The following is a 20,550-nucleotide window of genomic DNA, read 5'->3' on the forward strand; positions in this document are numbered from 1 at the left end:
TAGCAAAATCTGACGGCAGCCTAAGCAAATTCTGACGGCAGCCTAAGCAAAATCTGATGGGACGTAAAATGGCATTTTCTGCTGCCCTGCACAGCCGCCTCTGAGGAATTGTGCCACCTTAACCCTATGGTGGCTTGGCGCCGTCCTTCCCGGGCAACTGGAGCTGTGCCTCAGCATTTTTAACCCTATGTCGCCTCATTTAGGCAGCCTAAGCAAATTCTGACGGCAGCCTAAGCAAATTCTGACAGCACGTAAAATGGCATTTTCTGCTGCCCTGTAAAGCCGCGTCTGAGGAATTGTGCCAACTTTACCCTATGGTAGCTTGGTGCCGCCCTTACCGGGCAACTGGAGCTGTGCCTCAGCATTTTTAACCCTATGTTGCATAATTTAGGTAGTGATAGCAAAATCTGGCGGCGAATCCGCTGTGGATTTGCGGGTATTGAGTCCTTTCATTTTTTCTTTTGTTCTTTTAGAGTATTGAAGTAGTCTTTACTTAGAAGTTTACACATTTTACTGTTAATGTGATGATTGTTTTGTAAAGGTAAATTTTAACCAAACACAATAAAAAATGTTTTAAAAAAAAAAGCTGTACAACCTTCAGGCTTGTCCGGGTGCATTTTTTTATTTCCAAGAGCCTTCCCACCGCCCCTGTGGTGGTTGCCCTCCCAGGGATTTCATTTTGCCTTAAAGTTTAGCCTCCCTGGTGCTTTTATTCTGGTTCTGGGCCTCTCTGACCCCTCGAGCCTCATGGGGGGCCAGGGGGAAGAAACCCCTTTATGTAATGTCTTTGAGGCCCGGTCTTTTGGTGATGAGGTGCTGGTGGGTCCCCCTCCTTCTCCCCTGGGCCTCCTTTTGTGGGACCTCTGTTCTGCAGCTACTCTCTCCTTGTGGAGGTCCAGGGGGCTATACCTGGTGGGTTGTCTCTCTGTCTCTCCTGGACCAGGTCTGCGGGGCCCCTAGTCCTTTACTCCCCCCGCTTTTAGGGGGCAACGTCTCCCAGCAACCCCCCCCACCCCTGCCTGGGGTGTCAGCTTTGCCCCTTTTGATATTAGAGGCTTCATCTCTGGTGGTGGTCACCGTTTGTCTGGTTAGGGGTGCCTGCCCCCCCGGAAGCTCCACCTTAGCTCCTTTATCCTGCTCTGGGGAACCGGGGTGTCTGGCTTCACTCTTGTGGGCCCTTGATCGGATCTTGCCAGGGCCTCCAGTGTGCGGTGCCTTGGCTCTTCCTGGCCTCAATCTTTTCCTGGATGGTTGGTGTAGTGGGGGTTGTGAGGTAGTCCTCTGGGTATAGCTGACTGCTCTGTGGCCTGGAGCCTCCTCCCTCCCTTGCTATGTCCTACGGTATCTTCCTCTGTGTGTTCGCTTTAATGGAGGGGCCTCACCTGTTGCACTCGTCGTGGTTGCACTTGTCGGGATCCTTATGAGGCTCCACGGGTGCTCCTGCTATCCCCCTGTTGCTCTCCTCTACGCTTGCCCCTTCAAGGCTCCTGCTGTCCCCCTGTTGCTCTCCTCTACGTTTGCCCCTTCAAGGCTCCTGCTGTCCCCCTGTTGCTCTCCTCTACACTTGCCCCTTGAAGGCTCCTGTGATCCCCCTGTTGCTCCCCTCTACGCTTGTCACTTCAAGGCTTCTGCTATCCCCCTGTTGCTCTCCTCAACGCTTGTCCGTATGAGGCTCCATGGGTGCTCCTGCTATCCCCCTGTTGCTCTCCTCTACGCTTGCCCCTTCAAGGCTCCTGCTGTCCCCCTGTTGCTCTCCTCTACGTTTGCCCCTTCAAGGCTCCTGCTGTCCCCCTGTTGCTCTCCTCTACACTTGCCCCTTGAAGGCTCCTGTGATCCCCCTGTTGCTCCCCTCTACGCTTGTCACTTCAAGGCTTCTGCTATCCCCCTGTTGCTCTCCTCAACGCTTGTCCGTATGAGGCTCCATGGGTGGTCTTGCTATTCCCCTTGTTGCTCTCCTCTACGCTTGCCCCTTCAAGGCTCCTGCTGTCCCCCTGTTGCTCTCCTCTATGCTTGTCCCTTCAAGGCTTCTGCTATCCCCCTGTTGCTCTCCTCTACACTTGTCCTAATGAGGCTCCACAGGCGCTCCTGCTTTCCCCCTGTTGCTCTCCTCTACGCTTGTCCTTATGAGGTTCCACAGGTGCTCCTTCTATCCCCCTGTGAGGCGGTCAGATGGTTAGATCCAGAAGATCGGGGTGCCACGTCCTGCTCACCCAGACCGGGGCGATCAAGATCATGGTGACTCCAAACCTCTTGAGCCTTCTGAGAACCCAAGGCATGACAGGAATCAGAGGGAAGGCATAGCGGAGAGGGAAGGTCCAGTTCACCAGAAACGTTGCACCTAGTGCACCATTTGCTGGGAATTCCCTTGAGAAAAACTGTCTGCACTTTCTATTGGATTCTGTGGCAAAAAGGTCCACTGACGAGGTATCCCCGCGAGAGAAGACCTCCTCCAAGACTTCCTGGCACATTTCCCACTCGTGTGAGACTGTGCTATGCCTGCTCAGAGCATCCGCCAAACTGTTCTCTGCCTACGCCAGATGAACTGCTGAGACAGAGATCCGGTTCTCCAATAGCCAGAACCACAGCTGCATCACCTCTCTGCACAGGGGGAGGGAGTACACACCACCTTGCTTGTTCAGGTAGTGCATGGTCACTGTATTGTCAGTCAGGATCAGGACACGCTCCCCTCCAGAGGCGCAGTGAACGCCCTCAGGGCTGACCTGATGGTTGGCAACTCCAGCCTGCTGATATGCAACCTGTCTTCCATCACTGACCAGAGGCCGCTCACCTGCAAGTGCATGCAGTGAGTGCCCCAACCCTTCAGAGATGCATCCGTGACCATGCATGCCTGCGGGCACGGAAACCAGAAGGGCTCCCCCGCCATGAGGTTGCTGCTGTTGGCCCACCAACCAAGGCTGTCGGCCACTGCCCTGGATACCTTGAAGGAGTCTGAGAGAGCTCTGAGGTACTGGGGCGGCTTGCCCCGTAGGAGCCATTGAAGAGACCTCATGAACAGCCTTGCCTCTCACACTAGAAAGATAAAGGAGGCCATGAGGCCTAAGAGGCAGAGGAAGGACGCTGCTGGTAAGGCGGCGTGGTTCCGGAATTGGTCTACCATCTGCGCAATGCTGTTGACTCTCTCCTGGGGGGGAAAGGCCTTCCCCACCCAAGTGTCTAGGACTGCCCCGATGAAGTGGAACCTCTGGACTGGTGTCATATGGGACTTCTTCAAATTGAGGGAGAAGCCCAGCCTGTGCAGTAGTAAACAGGTGTCCTCTAGGTGAGACAGACTCCCCCCTGGTTCAGGTAGTCCCCCAGGTATGTTAAATGTTAAATTTTAAAGGTATTTGTACCGCGCACCGTCACCAACGGAGTTGGCCCCCAGGCGCCCTGGCGGATCTGCAAACGAGAAGGTGGGATGGGTTAGTAGGTAAAGCGGGAGTAGGATAGTGAGAGGAGTGGTGTTCTGTTGGCAGCTTCAACTCGGTATACTACGGGTGCTGAGCTTTGGTGCGAGTATCAGATCGATGTCAGTTCTCGTGTGCTGTTGGTGCGGCTTATGTGTTGTTGCGGTGTTGTGAAGTGTGTGCGGGTTGTGCGAGAGATGGTTGTGTGAGATTTTTGAGTGAGATAAGTCTGCAGAAATGCTGAGTTTTTTGTTAGTGGTTGTATGAAGTTTAACATGCTAACATTCAGAACTCCGTCCGAGTGTGACGCTCGCCAGCCCTCCCAATCTCATGAGGGTGGGCGAAGGGGTTATGCCTGGTAGGGTTTAAGGCTTGTGTGAGGCGCTCCCTGTGCTGTTCTAACGCACTCTGTAAGTGTTCTAATTGCTCCTCGCCGTTCTATTCAAGCGAGCTCTGTGGGCGTTCTAGTGCTGATGGATTGATTAATGTGGTTGGGTGTTTATTCTCCCCCTTGGGTGCTGGGGCTGGTGTTGTCATCTCCTCTCACAAACTGTCTCTCTAAATGCGTCTGCTGGGGGTTTGGATATGGTACGTCCGGGAGGCAATGGATGAGTCATTTAGGGCTTTCGTCTCGGTCTGAGTATGTGATCAGTCTATGGTGACCACTTATTGTGGTTATTTCCTTTAACATCTTATGGTCTGTCGCGGGGTCCGTTCTTTGGGTTCTGTGTATGTCCATTTTGGGAGTGACCGAGGTTGGTGTTATTTTCATCATTGTTTAACGGAGTGGGCATTCTAGTGCATCGCTGTTGTAGTTACACTGTGAAGAGCCATGATTTGAGGAGTTTCCTGAATGCTAGGTGGTTTGTTGTGTTCCGTATATTTTTAGGTAGGTCATTCCAGGTTTTCGGTGCCTGGTGAGAGAAAGTGTTCTTATCGGTTGATGTAGGCGTTGTTTGGCGCTTAGGAATTCTGCGCCTTGTTTGTGTATTGCTCTGTGCGTGATGCACATGGATTTGAACTTTATTTGCTGTTTTAATGGTAGCCAGTGTAGTATTTTTTGCGCGGGTGTGATGTGTTCTCTTCTGGGTAGTTTGAGGAGGAGTCTTGCTGCCGCATTTTGTATGCATTGTAGTTTTTTTAGAAGTTGTTCGGGCATGCCCAGGTATAGGCTATTGGCGTAATCTACTCTGGACATGATCAGAGCGATGATGGAAAGTGTTTTGTTGGCAAATGACAGGAATGGTAGGATCCTTTTTGCTGCTCGCAGGAGGAAGAAACATTTCTTGAGTAGAGCATTTACTTGTGGCTCTAGAGTGAGGTTGTTATCCATCAGGACCCCTAGGCTTTTTACAGTTGATGATGGTGCTGGTGTGGCGCCGAGCTCTCTTGGCCAGGGGATGTAGCTGATGTCTCCTCCCTTTTTTGAGACAATCATTATCTCTGTTTTGCCTGGGTTGATTTTGAGGTGGTTGAGGTTCATCCAGTTGAATATATCACAAAGGCAATTCTCTAATGTGGTGTTTTCTTCTCGGGAGTCTTGTATGTTGAAGATTATTTGGGTATCGTCGGCGTAGTTGTAGCATTTGAGGCTGTGTTTTTGATGAGTTTGATTAATAGGTACATGTAGATGTTGAATAGAAGCGGGGAGAAGGATGATCCTTGTGGTACTCCGCACGTGGAGTCTCTAGGTTTGGACCTAAAGGGTTTCTTCCATACGGTTTCAGTTGTTTTTGTTAGGAAGGATTTGATCCATAGTAGGCTGGGGTCTGTTATTCCTAGTCCTTCTAATCACTTTATGAGTATGTCGTGGTTGACAGTGTCGAAAGCTGCGGATAGATCAAGGAGAATCAGGGCGGTACTGTTGTCCGAGTCGTTTTTAGGTCGTCCCATATTGAGAGGAGAGCTGATTCTGTTCCTCTCATTGGTCTGAAACCAACTTGTGCCTGGTCTAGTAGGCAGTGCTCTTCTATGAATTCTTGAGTTATTTTATAGACGTACATTTCTAGCAGTTTGGCTATGTAGGGTACGTTGGAAATGGGTCTATAGTTGGATAAATCCTCTACGTTTCCTGTTGTGTCTTTGAGTAGCGGCTTGATGTAAGCCGATTTGAAGGCCTGTGGTACTTTACCCGTTGCGATTGAGAGGTTGTGGAGATTCCTGTGGTATTCCATGGGGGTTCCTTGTTTGAGAATTATTTTGTATATGTCCGGAGGGCCAGGGGTCTTCAGGAGAGCCTAATTTGTTGCTTTGGTTTACCAGTTTGACGAAACTCTCCACTGATATTTCTGTGAAGCTTTGTAGCTTGTTTGGATGTTCCTCGTGGGTGTCGACGGGGTTCGAGCTGTGATCGCTTGGTCTGTTTTGTATGGTGTGTTGGATGGAAGTTATTTTGTTTTTGAAGTTGTCTCCTAGGGCATCGCAAAGTTTCATCGATGGAATTGGCATGTTATTGCAGCCCGGTGGGTTTTTTATTTCATTTATGATTTTGAAGAGTTCTTTTTGGGCATTTATTGCTCTGAAAATTCAGTTGTCGTAGTGTTTCCTCTTCGCTTTTGTATTTCCTTTTTATATGAGCGGGTCTTTTGTTCTTTTAGAGTATTGAAGTAGTCTTTACTTAGAAGTTTACACATTTTACTGTTAATGTGATGATTGTTTTGTAAAGGTAAATTTTAACCAAACACAATAAAAAATGTTTTAAAAAAAAAAGCTGTACAACCTTCAGGCTTGTCCGGGTGCATTTTTTATTTCCAAGAGCCTTCCCACCGCCCCTGTGGTGGTTGCCCTCCCAGGGATTTCATTTTGCCTTAAAGTTTAGCCTCCCTGGTGCTTTTATTCTGGTTCTGGGCCTCTCTGACCCCTCGAGCCTCATGGGGGGTCAGGGGGAAGAAACCCCTTTATGTAATGTCTTTGAGGCCCGGTCTTTTGGTGATGAGGTGCTGGTGGGTCCCCCTCCTTCTCCCCTGGGCCTCCTTTTGTGGGACCTCTGTTCTGCAGCTACTCTCTCCTTGTGGAGGTCCAGGGGGCTATACCTGGTGGGTTGTCTCTCTGTCTCTCCTGGACCAGGTCTGCGGGGCCCCTAGTCCTTTACTCCCCCCGCTTTTAGGGGGCAACGTCTCCCAGCAACCCCCCCCGCCCCTGCCTGGGGTGTCAGCTTTGCCCCTTTTGATATTAGAGGCTTCATCTCTGGTGGTGGTCACCGTTTGTCTGGTTAGGGGTGCCTGCCCCCCCGGAAGCTCCACCTTAGCTCCTTTATCCTGCTCTGGGGAACCGGGGTGTCTGGCTTCACTCTTGTGGGCCCTTGATCAGATCTTGCCAGGGCCTCCAGTGTGCGGTGCCTTGGCTCTTCCTGGCCTCAATCTTTTCCTGGATGGTTGGTGTAGTGGGGGTTGTGAGGTAGTCCTCTGGGTATAGCTGACTGCTCTGTGGCCTGGAGCCTCCTCCCTCCCTTGCTATGTCCTACGGTATCTTCCTCTGTGTGTTCGCTTTAATGGAGGGGCCTCACCTGTTGCACTCGTCGTGGTTGCACTTGTCGGGATCCTTATGAGGCTCCACGGGTGCTCCTGCTATCCCCCTGTTGCTCTCCTCTACGCTTGCCCCTTCAAGGCTCCTGCTGTCCCCCTGTTGCTCTCCTCTACGTTTGCCCCTTCAAGGCTCCTGCTGTCCCCCTGTTGCTCTCCTCTACACTTGCCCCTTGAAGGCTCCTGTGATCCCCCTGTTGCTCCCCTCTACGCTTGTCACTTCAAGGCTTCTGCTATCCCCCTGTTGCTCTCCTCAACGCTTGTCCGTATGAGGCTCCATGGGTGGTCTTGCTATTCCCCTTGTTGCTCTCCTCTACGCTTGCCCCTTCAAGGCTCCTGCTGTCCCCCTGTTGCTCTCCTCTATGCTTGTCCCTTCAAGGCTTCTGCTATCCCCCTGTTGCTCTCCTCTACACTTGTCCTAATGAGGCTCCACAGGCGCTCCTGCTTTCCCCTTGTTGCTCTCCTCTACGCTTGTCCTTATGAGGTTCCACAGGTGCTCCTTCTATCCCCCTGTGAGGCGGTCAGATGGTTAGATCCAGAAGATCGGGGTGCCACGTCCTGCTCACCCAGACCGGGGCGATCAAGATCATGGTGACTCCAAACCTCTTGAGCCTTCTGAGAACCCAAGGCATGACAGGAATCAGAGGGAAGGCATAGCGGAGAGGGAAGGTCCAGTTCACCAGAAACGTTGCACCTAGTGCACCATTTGCTGGGAATTCCCTTGAGAAAAACTGTCTGCACTTTCTATTGGATTCTGTGGCAAAAAGGTCCACTGACGAGGTATCCCCGCGAGAGAAGACCTCCTCCAAGACTTCCTGGCACATTTCCCACTCGTGTGAGACTGTGCTATGCCTGCTCAGAGCATCCGCCAAACTGTTCTCTGCCTACGCCAGATGAACTGCTGAGACAGAGATCCGGTTCTCCAATAGCCAGAACCACAGCTGCATCACCTCTCTGCACAGGGGGAGGGAGTACACACCACCTTGCTTGTTCAGGTAGTGCATGGTCACTGTATTGTCAGTCAGGATCAGGACACGCTCCCCTCCAGAGGCGCAGTGAACGCCCTCAGGGCTGACCTGATGGTTGGCAACTCCAGCCTGCTGATATGCAACCTGTCTTCCATCACTGACCAGAGGCCGCTCACCTGCAAGTGCATGCAGTGAGTGCCCCAACCCTTCAGAGATGCATCCGTGACCATGCAGGCCTGCGGGCACGGAAACCAGAAGGGCTCCCCCGCCATGAGGTTGCTGCTGTTGGCCCACCAACCAAGGCTGTCGGCCACTGCCCTGGATACCTTGAAGGAGTCTGAGAGAGCTCTGAGGTACTGGGGCGGCTTGCCCCGTAGGAGCCATTGAAGAGACCTCATGAACAGCCTTGCCTCTCACACTAGAAAGATAAAGGAGGCCATGAGGCCTAAGAGGCAGAGGAAGGACGCTGCTGGTAAGGCGGCGTGGTTCCGGAATTGGTCTACCATCTGCGCAATGCTGTTGACTCTCTCCTGGGGGGGAAAGGCCTTCCCCACCCAAGTGTCTAGGACTGCCCCGATGAAGTGGAACCTCTGGACTGGTGTCATATGGGACTTCTTCAAATTGAGGGAGAAGCCCAGCCTGTGCAGTAGTAAACAGGTGTCCTCTAGGTGAGACAGACTCTCCCCTGGTTCAGGTAGTCCCCCAGGTATGTTAAATGTTAAATTTTAAAGGTATTTGTACCGCGCACCGTCACCAACGGAGTTGGCCCCCAGGCGCCCTGGCGGATCTGCAAACGAGAAGGTGGGATGGGTTAGTAGGTAAAGCGGGAGTAGGATAGTGAGAGGAGTGGTGTTCTGTTGGCAGCTTCAACTCGGTATACTACGGGTGCTGAGCTTTGGTGCGAGTATCAGATCGATGTCAGTTCTCGTGTGCTGTTGGTGCGGCTTATGTGTTGTTGCGGTGTTGTGAAGTGTGTGCGGGTTGTGCGAGAGATGGTTGTGTGAGATTTTTGAGTGAGATAAGTCTGCAGAAATGCTGAGTTTTTTGTTAGTGGTTGTATGAAGTTTAACATGCTAACATTCAGAACTCCGTCCGAGTGTGACGCTCGCCAGCCCTCCCAATCTCATGAGGGTGGGCGAAGGGGTTATGCCTGGTAGGGTTTAAGGCTTGTGTGAGGCGCTCCCTGTGCTGTTCTAACGCACTCTGTAAGTGTTCTAATTGCTCCTCGCCGTTCTATTCAAGCGAGCTCTGTGGGCGTTCTAGTGCTGATGGATTGATTAATGTGGTTGGGTGTTTATTCTCCCCCTTGGGTGCTGGGGCTGGTGTTGTCATCTCCTCTCACAAACTGTCTCTCTAAATGCGTCTGCTGGGGGTTTGGATATGGTACGTCCGGGAGGCAATGGATGAGTCATTTAGGGCTTTCGTCTCGGTCTGAGTATGTGATCAGTCTATGGTGACCTCTTATTGTGGTTATTTCCTTTAACATCTTATGGTCTGTCGCGGGGTCCGTTCTTTGGGTTCTGTGTATGTCCATTTTGGGAGTGACCGAGGTTGGTGTTATTTTCATCATTGTTTAACGGAGTGGGCATTCTAGTGCATCGCTGTTGTAGTTACACTGTGAAGAGCCATGATTTGAGGAGTTTCCTGAATGCTAGGTGGTTTGTTGTGTTCCGTATATTTTTAGGTAGGTCATTCCAGGTTTTCGGTGCCTGGTGAGAGAAAGTGTTCTTATCGGTTGATGTAGGCGTTGTTTGGCGCTTAGGAATTCTGCGCCTTGTTTGTGTATTGCTCTGTGCGTGATGCACATGGATTTGAACTTTATTTGCTGTTTTAATGGTAGCCAGTGTAGTATTTTTTGCGCGGGTGTGATGTGTTCTCTTCTGGGTAGTTTGAGCAGGAGTCTTGCTGCCGCATTTTGTATGCATTGTAGTTTTTTTAGAAGTTGTTCGGGCATGCCCAGGTATAGGCTATTGGCGTAATCTACTCTGGACATGATCAGAGCGATGATGGAAAGTGTTTTGTTGGCAAATGACAGGAATGGTAGGATCCTTTTTGCTGCTCGCAGGAGGAAGAAACATTTCTTGAGTAGAGCATTTACTTGTGGCTCTAGAGTGAGGTTGTTATCCATCAGGACCCCTAGGCTTTTTACAGTTGATGATGGTGCTGGTGTGGCGCCAAGCTCTCTTGGCCAGGGGATGTAGCTGATGTCTCCTCCCTTTTTTGAGACAATCATTATCTCTGTTTTGCCTGGGTTGATTTTGAGGTGGTTGAGGTTCATCCAGTTGAATATATCACAAAGGCAATTCTCTAATGTGGTGTTTTCTTCTCGGGAGTCTTGTATGTTGAAGATTATTTGGGTATCGTCGGCGTAGTTGTAGCATTTGAGGCTGTGTTTTTGATGAGTTTGATTAATAGGTACATGTAGATGTTGAAAAGAAGCGGGGAGAAGGATGATCCTTGTGGTACTCCGCACGTGGAGTCTCTAGGTTTGGACCTAAAGGGTTTCTTCCATACGGTTTCAGTTGTTTTTGTTAGGAAGGATTTGATCCATAGTAGGCTGGGGTCTGTTATTCCTAGTCCTTCTAATCACTTTATGAGTATGTCGTGGTTGACAGTGTCGAAAGCTGCGGATAGATCAAGGAGAATCAGGGCGGTACTGTTGTCCGAGTCGTTTTTAGGTCGTCCCATATTGAGAGGAGAGCTGATTCTGTTCCTCTCATTGGTCTGAAACCAACTTGTGCCTGGTCTAGTAGGCAGTGCTCTTCTATGAATTCTTGAGTTATTTTATAGACGTACATTTCTAGCAGTTTGGCTATGTAGGGTACGTTGGAAATGGGTCTATAGTTGGATAAATCCTCTACGTTTCCTGTTGTGTCTTTGAGTAGCGGCTTGATGTAAGCCGATTTGAAGGCCTGTGGTACTTTACCCGTTGCGATTGAGAGGTTGTGGAGATTCCTGTGGTATTCCATGGGGGTTCCTTGTTTGAGAATTATTTTGTATATGTCCGGAGGGCCAGGGGTCTTCAGGAGAGCCTAATTTGTTGCTTTGGTTTACCAGTTTGACGAAACTCTCCACTGATATTTCTGTGAAGCTTTGTAGCTTGTTTGGATGTTCCTCGTGGGTGTCGACGGGGTTCGAGCTGTGATCGCTTGGTCTGTTTTGTATGGTGTGTTGGATGGAAGTTATTTTGTTTTTGAAGTTGTCTCCTAGGGCATCGCAAAGTTTCATCGATGGAATTGGCATGTTATTGCAGCCCGGTGGGTTTTTTATTTCATTTATGATTTTGAAGAGTTCTTTTTGGGCATTTATTGCTCTGAAAATTCAGTTGTCGTAGTGTTTCCTCTTCGCTTTTTGTATTTCCTTTTTATATGAGCGGGTCTGTTGCAGGAATTTCAATTTGTTTGCAGTGGTGTTGTTGGTCCTCCATTCTGATTCTAGTTGTCGTTTTTTTCTTTTCATGGCGCTGAGTAGTGGGGTGAACCATTTTGCTGTTGTTTTCTTACATGATGGGGTGAAGGGCTTTTCTCTGGCGATGTCATCTAGAGTTGTTGCAATCCAGGTATGGAGTAGGGCAACTTTTTTGTCTAGGTCAGCTTCTTCCATGGTTGTTGCTAGTGGTTTGCTGAGTTCCAGGAGCTAGGATAGGTTGGAGTTTTTTATGGTTCTCCAATTTCTTTTCATCATGATCATGGTATTTTCTTGTTGCTTCTTTGTTGAAGCGGCCGTTGTGATTATGAATGAAATTATGAGGTAGTCGCTCCAGAGTATTTGAATTGGGGGTGCCGTGGTGATGAGATCCTTGTTGGCGAAGATTGCATCAAGTGTTTGCCCTGCTGAGTGTGTTGCTCCTTTAACTAGTTGCTGTAGGTTCATGGCTGTTAGTTTGGCGGTTAGGGATTTTTGTGTGGTTGTGGTTTCTTCGTCAAACCAGATGTTGAAATCTCCGAGGATGATCAGATGATTGTACTTGATGGCTAGGATGGGATTGCTTCTGTGAAGGTGTCTATGAAGGTCGCATTGTAGGTTAGTGGTCTGTATATCAGTATGAATTTCAGGTTTATATTGGGGTTTACTGATAGCCGTAGTATTAAGGATTCACATTTATCGATGTTTAGTGGATCTTCCATTTTGATGGCCAGTTGCTCCTTGTGGATGATCGCTAGTCTCCCCCTCTTTTGGATTTCCTGTTTGCTGGGATGCATTTGAAGTTTTCAGGCAGGCAGTTGTTGAGGGTGATCTTGTAGTTGTCGTCTAGCCATGTTTCGGTTACAAATAGGATGTCTGTGCCTCCTTCTGATAGGAGGTTGTATATTTCGGTTGAATGTTTGGACATTGACCTTGCGTTTATTAAGATTCTCTGGGTGTGATTTTGTTTGGTGGTTATTCGTTGTTCAGGTTTGTGGTTGTCCGATTGTGGTGTTTCCGCAATGATGTTGGTAGGATGAAGAACGGCGACAGCTGCTTCTTCGTTGAAGCGGTCTAATAGGTTGATAACAGGGCTGATGAATCATGGTGCTTCTGCTGCGATGATGTTCGGTTGAAGGTCAGTGATGCCGCCTTCTTCATTGAGTCCGATTGTTAGCTTGGAGGTAGCATTGTTGGTTGTCTGGGTTTCGTCGTATTGTGTGGGATGTTGTGGAAATTGATGGTGCCCCTCTGTTCTTGTGATGTAAGGGGTAATGGGGTTGGAGTCATCCCACTCTTTTGTTGAGTGCTCCTGTCTTTTTTCCGGGTGTTAAGGGAAATTCTTTGCATGTCTCGAGGTTTCCGTGTTGAGGTGTCGGTGTTCCGTGGTTGTCGCGAGGTAAGGTGTGAGGTATAAGGATTTTTCTCTTACAATTTTTGTTCCGGTTATGACTGCGTTGGGCGTGTTTCCTGCCGATGAGGCTGCTTCTTCTGGGTTCTGTTGGTGTTGTGTGTTTGTGTCCCTAGTTGCACGATCATGCTTTCTTTCTCTGCGTCCTTTTCTGGGTCGGGCCATTTTTCAGTTCAAGGTGCAGTTATAGTAGGGTGGTTGGTCCTCTATGCTGTGTTGTGCAGGCGTAGTAATCTTGGTTTTTCCTTCTCTGGATACGCTAGGGTGCTCTCTGGCTTATTCTGTCCTTTCTGTCGGTGGGTAGGGTGTGTTTCCTAAGGGTGCACTGTCGGGGAGGGTTATGGGCGTTAAATGGTCTGGTGGAATGGGACTCCATTAAGCTAGGTAGTGATGGGTTTCCGGGATTAATAGAGTACCGAACTAAGAACAGTTAGATTGGGGGCCCTGTATATTGGGAGAAAAGCCTATGCCTTGTTGTACACCCCTGTACACCACAGGGGTGTACAAACTTTATACATTAGCCTTGATAAAGACCCACGGGTCGAAACACGTGTCGGCTGACAAGCAGGGGACAAAATTGCCCCTAAATGTACTTAATGCATACCAACTGAACGTTGAACAACTCAGCACTAGCTCAAATAAAAGCAAAAACTGTATCACAATAACCACTGTGTTAGAACCATTCTTTGAACTACTGAAGCAAGATAGCCAGGAGAAAATTCTTCCTTCCTGCTTATGCTAGAGTAATGTTTTCTAAATGACTGAGTAAATAAATGTATATTCTTTTACCAAGAAACCTTGAGTAACTGTATATTTGAATCATTGTATTTGTTGGTCCTTTGTGTAACTTGTTCTACTGCTCACTTAAAACTCTTGAGATAAGTCTGGCTGCTCAGCCATTGCTACCACTTTACTGTGCAGTACAGGCTTGTACCAAAGGTGAAATTGTCCTTATGTGCTTACACTTGTAGTCCTAATTGCATGTAGTGTTCCCAAAGGGTACTGCATGTGATTCTGTCTAACAAAGGGATCGAGAGGCGAAGCAGTCACAGCTTGGCAAACTCACCTCCTCTCATATTTCCACAGGAGGAGTGCTTCCACTTACCGCAGCCCACAGAATAATCGCAGGGGGAGAAGCCGGACAGGGGTGATCAAATTCCACGGAGGGCTGCAACTGTGCCCCAACGTCCCGCAGAGACCAGGTGAGCGTAACAGCTATTTATTAAGTTTTGCCTGGGCACACTACCCATAGCCTCAATTAAGGTGTAGTGGGATAGAGCTTTCTCTGTTTGTTGCCCATTTTGTCCCGCTGTTATTGAAACGGTGCAGCATTTCCTCTTTCAGTGTCCCATGTGTGCTGATATCCGTGAGAGAATCTTAAAACCTTGTTTGCCAAAAAGGGACCTACTTTCTCAGTCTAAGGCCGAAGAAACATGCAAACCAGCAAATTACTTATCTGTCTCAAGAAATCTTGGTAAGGCTCAGTGGAGAAGAGAGACGATCTCGAGGAAACGCAGTGCAAGAGGTGTTTCCTTTTGGAAGGTTAATTCTTCTAGGTATAACATATTAATGTATCTATCAATTGTTTTTATGGTAATACCTTTGGAGTATTGTATTTCTTTAGGGAAAATATGGGCAATTGTTATATATAATTTTTTACTGTTATGTGCTTTTATGGTTATTTACTGCAATTAAGTAAATAATGAGGACAGGTCCTGTACCATGAAGTATGATATCTCTTCACGAGCTAATAGTTGTTATAAATGTTGTGGTGGTAAATACTCAAGCCCCCATGTGTGGAGCCCAAGAGCCTACCTTGACTGATGCGTGTACAATAAAGACTTGGGGCATAAAGCCCCCATTCTTCCTTCAGTGTAGGTGCCGACCCCTGCACCGGCTGAGGTTCACGCTCCCAGTGGAGGCCAGAATGCTGTGGTGTTCCTTGTTGTTGCAGTCCATGTCCGTCATTGCAACTGCATGTTCTTGTTTTTTTTTTAGCTTGGGCTATTAGGTGGTGCTGAAAGTGCTACCTTTAATCTGAAACTATTGTCATAAAATAAGAGCTTTAACATAAGAGCTTCAAATATGGCCTTTGAATGAGGGTCTGTAATGCTTTTCCAATGGAGATGACATTTGAGGAGGGGTACACATTTGTTAGGTTATTGAATTCCTCCCATTCCCTGCCCCTAGCCATGCTAATCCTTATGACTTATCCCACCCATTACTGCCCATCTCGGAACTCTTTGAGCTCTTCTGTGGAGGCAGCCATCTTGGATGACTGTCTCTAGCTTTCTGGAATCAAGCCGAAACTAGCGGCCATCTTTGAATAGGAAAGATACCATGCATCTTCCAAATACAATGATAAATTGATTCATGTGAGTATAATCTTTTTTTAAAACAGCTGAAGTAATTTACAATACTTTCGGCAGCAGTAATTATTTCTGTCCTTTCTGCGTTTCATTTCCTTGTTTTTTAATATAGCTAGGGCTACTGCTCTTCCTTTTTAAATCAGTTTTAATATATATCATTGTCTTACACCACAAAATCAGCAATGTTGTGATACATGTCATGTAGTGCTCAGACCCTTTCTGGATCAATGATTGCCTCTGTTAGCTGAGAAGGGTCATGCAGATGCTTGCCCCGCATGGTCCCACAATCCGACTGGTTGTGCCCGGCTTCACACATAAATTGGCTTTCTCACCCCACCTCTATTTTTGTCATTCGATGCATTCCGTTGATTTCCTTCCCACTGCTTTTAAACCAACTGTAAAGTGTTCAAATAAGAAAATTGCAATAAGACATGAAACCCCACAGTGCTCACATCAGAGAGGATATCAGTGCTCACGTCGGAGCGGATCTCAAGTTCTTTAGCCCTGAGATCCTCTATGACGTGAGCACTGTCCTCTGTGTGTTCGCAGGATTTTGCTCGCATTTAGGATTCCTAGCTCCCCGCTGCCGGCATGGGCCACGTTCAAATCACATTGTAAACTGAAATAGAAAATATATAAATACTTATGTGAACCAAAAATAGTATGACAGTAACTTTGTTTTCCCTCTAGGGAACAGAAGAATACAAGTATATGAATGCAAAATGATGTCAGCCTAACAAAAAACGTCTATGCATTATGCAGATTTTCGATCAAGTCATAAAGACAAACAAAAACAAATCTGTGTGGCAATGCTATCTGTTAGTAAACATTGTGGGCCTGATATGAAAAATGATTTTTTCAATGAGAAAATCAATGTCAATGCTTCCAAAATAAATTAACTGCTTGTAGAAGTGCCTTCTTACCGCTTGAGAACTGTCATCTAAACATACCACATGATTGACTAAGCAAGCATGTCTGTTGGTTTAGGTTAATTTTGACCTTGCTGGGTGTCTCCCCTTTTGTTAGCAAGCAAGTTTGTCGGCTATGATGGCTTTTCACCTCTTCTGAAGCGCAAAGACCACAAAACAGAGATGCAAGGTGTGGCTGTTGAGTAGGGCTGGGCAGCTCTTGGGACATGTTTGCAAGCCAATTAGATTGCACAAGCAAGCCAGAGCCAGGGAGTAGGGGTAGGCGAGGTGGGTGGTGGTAGAAAGAGTAGGGGTAGGGTGGATGGGGAGAGAGAGTGGGGGTAAGTTGGGTGCGTGTAAAGAGAGTGGAGGTAGGGTGGGTGGGGTAGAGGGAGTGGGGGTAGGGTTTGTGGGGAAGAGAGTAGGGGACAGTGGGTTGGTGGGGTAGAGAGTGGGGGAACAGTGGGTGGGCGTAAAGAGTAGTGGTAGGGTGGGTAGATGGGGATAGAGAGTGGAGGTAGGGTGGGTGCAGAGAGCAGGGCTAAAGGGGGTGGGTGGGTGCGGGTAGAGAGAATGGAGTTAGAGCTGGTGGGTGGAGGTAAAGAAAGTGAGGGTAGAGAAAGAGGTTGGGTGGGGGTAGAGCAAGTGGAGGTATGGTGGGTGGGTGAGGGTAGAGAGACTGGGGGAAGGGTGGGTGGTGCATCGGTAGGGTGGGTGGGTGTAGCACGAGTGGTGGTAGGGGTGTGGGGCTAGAGATAGTTGGGGTAGGGTGGGTGGTAGTATAGAGAGTGGGGGTAGGGTTGGTGGGTGTGGGCAGAGAGTGGGGATAGAGAGGTGGGGGTAAGGTGGGTGGAGGTAGAGGGGATGGGGTACTCTGGGTGGGGGCAGCAGTGGTCTCTAGTGTAGCGCTTTCCTGGAAGGGACACTCTTAAAGCAGGTGCTGCATGCATCTCGTTTTCTCCTTAACAGGAGAACACTCAGGATCTCAGGGTTGCTTGTGTTCCAGTCAGAAGGCATCGCTGGCCAATCGGGAGGCTTGCCAACATTTTAGGCAACCCACTTAACACCAGGACAGGAATGCCCCGCAGTACGGCCAGCTGTGCTTAGGATGTGACCATGATGGGTGAAGTGCTAGAGTGGAGGCAGAGGACGTGAGGCACAGAGGCAGGTTAGAGGCGAGGGAAAAACGTTAGCTTTGCTTGCTAGGATAGATGGCTGGGTTGAGCGAATGCTGCTGACTGAGCACAGAATGCAATCTACGGGCTAGGATAGATGGCTGAGTTGAGCGAATGCTGCTGACTGAGCACAGAATGCAATTGATATGCTAGGATAGATGGCTGGGTTGAGCGAATGCTGCTGATTGAGCACAGAATGCAATCTATAGGTCACATGTCTGAATCCCATTGAATTGAAATCATTTCATCCATGTTTGACCAGAATTAGAACAATCACGGTTCGGGATATTATTTTTCTTTTTAGGAGCGCAGAGCTGAAACCTATGTTTTTCTTGCAGGCGCAGCGGCTAATGCTCTTTAGGTTGCTAGCTTATCTTGCAGCCAATCAGAGCCCAGCACTGATTACTTGAAGTTGCGGCCGCTTCCGCTTTGGTACCTTTTGTTGCATCTCTTCGGATTCTGTGAGTACCGTATGTTGGAGACGACACAAAGGTGTTTGGTTATTTGCCACCCCCTTGATTGACCAGGTGTATAAAGTATTCGGTATTTTGCAGGCACTGCTATTAGATGCCCACAAAAGCCCAAACTGTTGGCATTGCCCATGCTTGTTTTTGTATGATTCTATTCTTCAAATGTTGCCTTAAGCACGAGCTGGGTGAGTCATAGCCCCATCCTACATCCTATTGTCTTGCTACCCCTCCAGGACTGGGAGGTGCTTCATACGCCTCCAGAAACTGGCAAGCCCTCTTTCCCAAGCAGTGCTTTGTGAAGGCATTGTATCCTGCAAGTCAGTGGAGTGCTCCCTGGGAACCAGGAAACCGATATCCCCTGAGGTTCTGTCCATGACGGCCACTCCTTTCCATGAAGAGGGCACCTCACAATCCGTGCCAAGACTCATTGGCTGCCACTCCTGCCAAGCAGGTGCTCCACGCAGGTGCAGGGTCACCTCCCAGAATCTGCTGCCCACGCATCTCAATTGCAACATCTGTGCAAATGAACTGGTGAAGGATTGATTGTGAATGGTGTTTTTTTGAGGAGGGCGGGATAGGCTGCTTTCCCAGAGGCGGTTGATTGCCAGCATTGCCCATTTCTTTCAAGAAAGGCTCATCTTTTATTTTTACTTTCATTTTGGGACTTATTGTTTTGCACAGCAAGTCCAACAATACTAAAACAACATCAGGACTGGTTGAACATCTCAGAAATGACATGCCACATTTTGGCATCCATATGAATAACAAGAAGCCTTGCTAAGTAAGCCATTAACTCTCAGAAAACAAACTGCTTAGAATTAACAGCACAAGGAAAGGTGTTACAGTGTGATAGAGCTAGCTCAAAAAAATGCCATGAGGATGTTTGGAATGGCATGGTGCAGTCAGTGGGTGGGAATGGCCAGAGCGACGAGTATGGCCATAGGTTGTCAAAAGGAGGGTAAGTAAGGGACTTTAAAATAAGGAGACTTTGGTCCAATGGACTTCCCATACTAAATGCATTTTGTACTTTAATTTGTAAATGTAAACATGAACTTGGCACTTTTTTTGAGCAAGTGCAATATTATATGCGTTTTGCATTGGGAGACTCAACAATCCTTTGAGCAGCAACTTGTTAAATGTTAAAAAGATTCCTTTTGGAAATTAAAGCACAGTGGGCCACATTAGGACCCTGGCGGAGAGGGTTTTACGCCGGCGTAGTGCATGGCGTACCTCTCCGCCTGACTACGAGTTCCCGTAGCGCCATGGTCATTTTTATGCCTGCTTTTTGCAGGCGGTAAAAACCATGGCGCTAAGGGTCCTTGTTGTTAATTACGCCACCGTAATTTACGGTGGCGTAATTAACGCCTTCCCCACTCCCATTATACCCTATGGGGCAAGAATGGGAATGGGGAAGGGTAAAATGGGGATTGGGGATTTACCACCCCGCCTGGGTCGGAATGGGGCGGTAAATCCACAAAGCACCATGGCGGAGTTGGCAGCTTAGCGCCATGGACCATGGTGCTAATTGCACCATGGTCCTCCGCCAGGGTCGTAATGAGGCCCAGTGTCTTAATTAAACAAGCATTGGCAATGGCAAGAGCTTTGGCTTTTGTTTAGGCATGGGAAAGGTATTTGCCAGTCCCTGCCATGGTGGTAATAACTGAACATTGATGGTAGGTAGCAGCTGCAAAATGGCGCGAGTACCTGGGCATATAATACCAGTGTCTGCCAAATGCCTAATACTTATACTCAAGCCAAAACTATTGGCTTTACCAATTGTTGTTTTTAATAGGATTTCAGTTAAGCACACGCATAGTGCTTATAAATCGAGTGGCTGAAGGTGGACCTGGTTAAGACATATTTATTACATCAGTAGCGCCTTTACTGCTCCAATTAAGTTAACTCTCAGATGCTGCTTTGAAAAAACACTGGCAGGCCTTTTCGAGCTTTAAGTTTGATGGTACAGCTTGAATAAAGGGAGCTCAAAGAGATCCCTAGAGGAGGCCTATTGGGCGGAGAGGGGCCGGAAGTGGGTGGGAATGGTCATAGCGATTAAATAGTATCTTTTGTGTGGAAGCATATTGAGCTTTTGTAAATTATTAGTGTGAAATGGAACCTGCATTATTATGCATAATATTCCTTCTTTTTAAGCATAGGAATGATGTTGTAAACTGTTATTGTATTACAGCATTCTTCCTTTCATTATGACTTGCAAAGATGTTTCTTATTGATGTATTTTTTGTGTAAAGATTATTATGATATTAACCAAAAACACTTAATTAACAAAAAGAAAAGAACATAGGGATTAACATGTGTAGTATAATAAACGGGTCACATAAGGCTTGTGGCAACAGGCTTCATTTATTTGAATACATGCAGTTACTAGGATCGCTGAGAAAAAAGGTCCTTTAATTGTTCATGAGCTGCTTGAGAGCAGGATGCAGTCTCTTGGGCTCCAGGATTGTTCTGGAGTCCTTGTGGCATGGGTATAATTATAGGGGGAATGGGGGGGGGGACGGGCAAGTCACCCCCAACTTTTGTGGCATGCCTTTTTGTCCCCCCATCTTTTGGTGGGAGCGTCGGGGCCGTCGCATTCTTTGATCATGTAATGGGACAGCTTGAGCATGGCTGAGGTGCCCAGCCAGGCTCGCGCTGTCTCATTACATAATGCCAAGCTGAGCTCAGCTGCCTGTATATTTGTGCGAGGGCTGGGCTGCGGGCTGACCCTAGTGAGTGGGGCACATTTGAACAATCACATTTGGTGTCAGGGGAGAATCCAGCATTGCAAGAGTAACATTGGGGGCAGATGGCATTTTTACACATTAAAAAAAACGGCGGGATCATTGCAGATGCAGGAAAGTCATCTATAAGAGCACTGTCAAGGCGCTCTGGGGCAAAATGCGTGGAAACCTCCTA

The 20,550-nt window shown here is 48.1% G+C and overlaps 1 protein-coding gene across 3 annotated transcripts in view; it reads left to right on the plus strand.

The window, feature by feature from the left end:
- The window catches only part of LOC138452995 (antileukoproteinase-like), a 347,841-nt gene that overhangs the window by 101,877 nt on the left and 225,414 nt on the right, over positions 1-20,550 (plus strand). For 2 of the 3 annotated variants that reach the window (XM_069605398.1, XM_069605400.1), the window contains exons 4-5: positions 13,799-13,914; positions 17,503-17,625. The gene's annotated coding sequence lies outside the window, so the exon portion shown is untranslated. The remainder of the gene's footprint in view (positions 1-13,798; positions 13,915-17,502; positions 17,626-20,550) is intronic. The other variant, XM_069605399.1, reaches the window with a different exon arrangement.

The sequence above is a fragment of the Ambystoma mexicanum genome, chromosome 4p, assembly GCF_040938575.1.
Source record: "Ambystoma mexicanum isolate Mex_15411 chromosome 4p, UKY_AmexF1_1, whole genome shotgun sequence".
Lineage (NCBI taxonomy): Eukaryota > Metazoa > Chordata > Amphibia > Caudata > Ambystomatidae > Ambystoma > Ambystoma mexicanum.